The sequence below is a fragment of the Morone saxatilis genome, unplaced genomic scaffold (genome assembly GCF_004916995.1).
Source record: "Morone saxatilis isolate NCDOM2014 unplaced genomic scaffold, NCSU_SB_2.0 Contig3, whole genome shotgun sequence".
Taxonomy (NCBI): Eukaryota; Metazoa; Chordata; class Actinopteri; family Moronidae; genus Morone; species Morone saxatilis.
The window spans coordinates 18,087,853-18,093,717 of NW_023339873.1; positions in this window are offsets into that span (position 1 = coordinate 18,087,853).

Sequence of the window (5,865 nt, forward strand, 5' to 3'; positions counted from 1 at the left end):
ATTATTATTATTATTATTATCCAAGGCATCCGCCTAAGAAAATAAGACAAGCAAATGCTCTCTTTAATCCATGATCAGCAACCACAGATGGCATGTCAATGTATATAACAGATTGCGTTCACTGTTACTCCAACAACAACACCAATCACTCCCCATCAATTGGAGAGAAAGTAAATACATGTTTCTTACTTCCACAATTATTAGCATATTATATGATGGTACTTTATTAGCAACCTGGTAGTTTATTATTGAATCAGTTACACATACCCTGTATCAATGTCGCCCGTTGGGAGCTACCACTTCCACCAGGGTCTGATGAGACACCTCTTCCCATCACAGGGAGACCCTCATTATTGCAAAGGGCCAGCTCCTTGGCAGGAGTGTGCTCATCCTTTTTGCATTTGGTGTGCCATTGTTTTAAATGGGTCACAGCCATTGACTGTATATATAGGATATGTGCAGCAGCAAGAAAGTTGCTTGATGTGGAAGTCAGATTTATAGATCCCAGAAAACTATTGTTTCTTCTTTATCTAAACTAAAAGGTCAGTATCTTCTTTCCTTTCTGTGTTTACTCTGTAAACACAAAGGGGAGCACTCTCTTGAACAGCAAGTCAAGAAGTGATTATCATTCCTTTCAAGCGGCTCGTGCTCACTGGTTTTATGGGAGAGGAGAAACCACCTCATCCTATCACCTATCAGCACATTATTGAGTTTACCTGTCCAGTTTATCGGGGAGCAGGTGTGTCAATAATGCATTTCTTGAGGCAACCCAATCCCTGCAATTTAAACATTAAGGATTCATTTGTTAAACTGACCTACCCACCATATACTCAGAGGCCTTGCGACTCAACTGATAGCAGGCATAACATGAAAACGTCAGGAGATGTAAGTAAGTGTCTACTCTGTAACATATTAAATAATGGAAAAAAATCTGTTTCAGTTCATCACCACCCAATCTGAACTTAATTAGGGACAATAGGAAGCCACTGGGGAAGCACAAGAGACCAGAAGAGCTGATGAGATGAGTGGAGCTTGAGAGGCACACTGAGGGCACCTAGTGGACAGGTGAGAAATATCAGCCTTTGAAAAACCTGTAACAACCTGTAACCCTAACCCTACTCTAAATGGTAAGTGGAAACTACAGAACATGTCCAGCCAGGATGGAGGATTACATTTTCTACAGTTTTTAAACTATTCTCTGTTCAATAATTAGTGAGGTCTTGTTGATCTATTTTTTGTTTTATTATGGGACCTGTAGTTATTGTTCAAGTTTGACTAACCAGTGCGGTAGTTGATAGGCTACCCACTTCACTTGCAATACAGGCATTGTGCATTATTCCACATGAGTGGAAGTCATGGTTTTCACACGCTGAAATGTGCATACTGTCAGCTAACATTCCACAACACAGAAATATACAGCTGCATACACATACATATATAGGAAGATGTGCCAACAATAAAACATAATTTCCATGAATGCCATAGTTGCTTCTAAGAGCCTTTAAGAGCTGGGTGTCACACTATATGGCAGCATAGGATGTCAGTGGAAAAGCTCTGTGTGTTTTGTCAGCAAGTGTAAAAGGAAAGAGACACAACATTAGTTTTTTTTAGCCTTGAACTGAGCTCTGTGGTAATGGTATAATTAGTTCTCAGGGGAATGAATCTGCTTTCTTACTGTGTGCTGGTTCTCAATTTTCTAACTCTCTCTTTACTCTCCTCCCCTGCGTCTTTCTCTTCCCCACTTAGTCCTTTTTCCTTTCTCTCTTTTTTTCCCTGTGCCCCTCATTGTCTTCGTTCTCTTTCTCTCAATGTCTCTAAGTCAGAGGTGTGACTGGAATAGCTGTTCTTTCCTTTGGGAGCATTTTGTGGAAAGTCAACTGACACGTCAAAGTTACACATAAAGGGAGAGAGAGAGAGAGAGAGAGCCTGTGATAGATAAACAAGAAAAAAAGGGGATGTTGAAAACTGGAAAAAAAGAGGCTTCAAGAAAACGAAAGTCAAGACATCACTTTATTAGAAAAAAACATGCAATTAATTGACACATTCACATATTACCTTGGGCATGTACGCGCTACCCAGGGTCTGTTATGCTGGTGTGTTGGCCCAGAGGCTGGGTAGCAGGATTTAATCAATATCGGCTTTGAGGGCAGATACCTACACCAAAACATTAGGAGTGAACCTGCTGGCAGCAGGAACTTTTAATATTCACCATCTTTTTGCCTTTTAAAAATCTGAATATCACAAAAGATTAAAGCCTTCTCTTTGAAAACCAGTGTAGCATTGATCAAATATTACTGCCATCAGTCATAAAAATAATTAGATAAGAGGGTGGAGGGAAGCTGTGCATACATCCTCATATGTTCAAATAAAATGTTGTACAACATTAACAGGGAAATTCATCAAGCTAACTGACTTTTCAGGTTATACAGTCAAAATCAACAACTTGTAATAAACCACAGTCTGTATAATTTATCAGCATTGTCTTTGCTCAGTTAGGGTTGGCTGTTTGTTTTTAAGTGTATTTGACACACAAAAGTAATAAGTAGGGATACCACTTTATTTAGAAATCTAGGCGATGTGCACACATTTGAACATATTGATATTTTAAAGGGATATGGCATATCCTGCCACAAGATGGCAGTCATGTATAACCTATAATTAACAACAAAAGGCAAGCTGTAAACCTGAGGTGGTGACCAAGAAATACATAATCTAGACAGGCTTTGAAATCTGCTCAGTATATATTATCTTATCAAAGACCCTACCATTCTTATGAGTTTATTGCAATAAAACTCTTTTACAAGTTATAAATGGCAAGTTTCTCTTTTTTTCTAAGCTGACCAGGGACTAACAGTCTTTTCACAGCAAACATTTTGATTTGTCATAGCAGGAAAAGATCAGGTGTAATAACATTAATTATATCTCTGTTCTATTCAAATGTCCCAATAAGACATGACAGTGTGACATGGAGCTGGCACGCACAATACCAGGACCCTAAGGCAACTGAATGGAATTCAGCCATCATTAATTGTATTATGTACTGTGCTCTTCTATAATTAGAAAAACCATGTCACTTCTAATTGGGCTGGTTCACACACACACACGCACGCACACACGCACACACACACCACGATGAGATGCAGCTGGGTCGGCAGGTATCAAAATCACATGATGTAGACTTTAGGGCAGACTCAGTGGAGCCAACCAGTGCGCAGCAGAAGAACTGCAGCAACAGGAAAATCCAGAGGGAGAGTTTGAAGCTGAGGGGAGAGAGAGGGAGACGCTGCAGGTAAATTAACTTCCAACACATATCTAATGAGAGAGTCACTAAAGAGTCTCCACAAAAGAAGCAAAAGAGAGTTTTAAGACAAAACAAATAGTTAAGGCACTGATCAACACATTGCACTCAGTATGTATGCTTTTAATGACTTTCATACCCCATTTCACTTTTTATAACCCAACAGATGACAACAACTCTTAAACCTAGCCAGTGAGCATGAGGCCAACATGTGGAACAGACTGTCCTGATGAAAGCTCTGTCAGTTTGTGCGTTTTGATCTAGAAAATGAGTGAGCTTATACTTATACCATTATATCATGAAAATACATTTTATTTGATATATTAAAGATTCTCAGCAGTTTGTCATTTCTGCCAAGAGGAGAACTAGCTATGGTGCTATATGTCTTCAAAGGTAACAATGGAAAAAACATTTTCAGTCTGGTGCAGTTATGACAGGCTGGCTCAGTGTTCGTTCCCAGAAGAATTTCAAATTCAGTTTTTAAAGGATAGCACTTTAGAGTCTTGGTACACCCGAGAAATATGGCTGTTTTTCCAAAGCAGCTCAGCTTGATGCATCCACTAAGGCACTGTATAGTGTGGTCCAATATAGAAGTTTTGATGACAGTGATTCCAGCTGTGTGTTTGCAGTTCTGGATTCAAGATAAAAAAACAGTTTTCAGCCTGCAGTTGAGATGCCTGTTACCATGGATATATGAACATATCACTCTGTACAAAATTTAAAGTTAAAATTGGGCATCCAGAGGAATCATGCCCATGGGCCCCTTTAAAACAGTGAAGTTGGCAGCGCAACACATGCAAACACACAGTACACAGAAACACACACAAATGTACAGAAAAGCACACAAACCGCTTTTATCAAGCATGCTTCAATCATGCAAAATAAATCTCCCTTGCAGCAAATCACACAGCGATCTCTCTCTTCCTGCTCTCTCCTGCTTTCTCTCTTACTCCTTTTTCCTCCTACTTCTCTCCTTCCTTGCCTGTCCCTCTGAATCCTCTTAACTTGCTAATGAGGGCAAGCCCATAATGTCCCCCCTCTATCAATGATAGATTACAGCGATAACTTTAATCAGTTTTAATAGTCCGAACTTTACTGATATTAAAAAGCTGATCTCTGCACCTATAGCACCCAAGAGGGCAGACCGTTAGCCGTTTAAGGAAAAAAAAGGCAGAAATGGAGATGTGGAAAGTATAAAGACCTTTTCTATTCATATCTCTCTTTTTATCTGCTCCTACTCCACATACTCCACAGTGGGGCCTGTATAAGGGATGCTACATTAATTATAACCTGGTGAAATCCCACAGGCATCTCAAGACAGCCTCTGCACAGTGAAACCCCCAGAATGACCCTCCCTATGGGTATTTATCGCAAGACCCCAGCCCCCTCAGAATTACCTCTTTTGGATATTACATCAGTTTTATCCTAGAATGTTGTGGGACAGTCTCTGTATGACCCCCAGCATCTATTAATGTTATGGTCACTAATTACAGTCAGGCAAGTCCCAAGGGCAACTACTGTTTGTTCCTTTGGCCCACTGGGATGACCACAGCGGCTGTTAAACAAATTCTAATCAGGCATTTCCAAGGCCAGGCTCTTTATGATCATGTCAGGATATGGTTGAAAGTACATTTATGACTTATTCATTGATTCATTTATGACTTATATGGACCCACGTTAGGGCCCCTGGTGCTCCCCTCAGGACAGCACATAAATTAAATATAGGCATGTTCAATGCCCGCTTATTTATGGCACCTTTAAATATTAATAACAGGGCACCGACTTTCATTGACTTTCTGGATATTTAATGGAATTTTGCCATGTGCGGCCAACACAGGGAAGAACAGAGGCTTGATAATGTCACAAGGGGAATCAAATGGTCCACTTAGTAGCAATACAGCTACATATCTTTTGTATCGGCTAGTGATTTTCTCATAAACAACGTTAACTGAAAAGGAATTGATTTCGTGTTTAGGTTATGGATATTGTGTGAAAATTGGTAACCTGTACTAACTGACAGATTTGTATTTTGAAAGAAAACTTTCTTACACTAGCATCAGCGGCAGGCTGACATCAGTTCTTATTTTACAACAGGGCCCCTGAGGGAATGTCAAGGTAGAGGAGTTGTCGCTCTTCACTTCGCTAAGTGAGGGACAGGAAATGTGAGACGGGATGAAAGAGGCAGTGACAGTAATGGGGAGGGAAAAGGGGGAGAGAAAAAGCTAGAAGGAGAAATGCAAAGAAAGGGGAGAGGAAAGACAGAGGCGGACAGGCTATCAAACGCCGTCTACATGCACTCTTCCCCATGGCAACTGTGTGTCTATGTGCCTATCTGTGTGTCTCATGCAAGCAGGCTGATAAACAGAACATAGTTTTTTAAATAGGGTGACCCTGGACAGGTGGAAATAGCTCTCATTGCTATTTTCATGTTCTACACAGGATGAGATTCAGTGTAAATTGTAAGGCGTGTATGCACACATGAAAGAGCAGAATTCGACAGTAAAGTTGGATAATTGTATATTAATCAAAAATAGAAATAATATTCATGATTCATCAATCAATGTGAA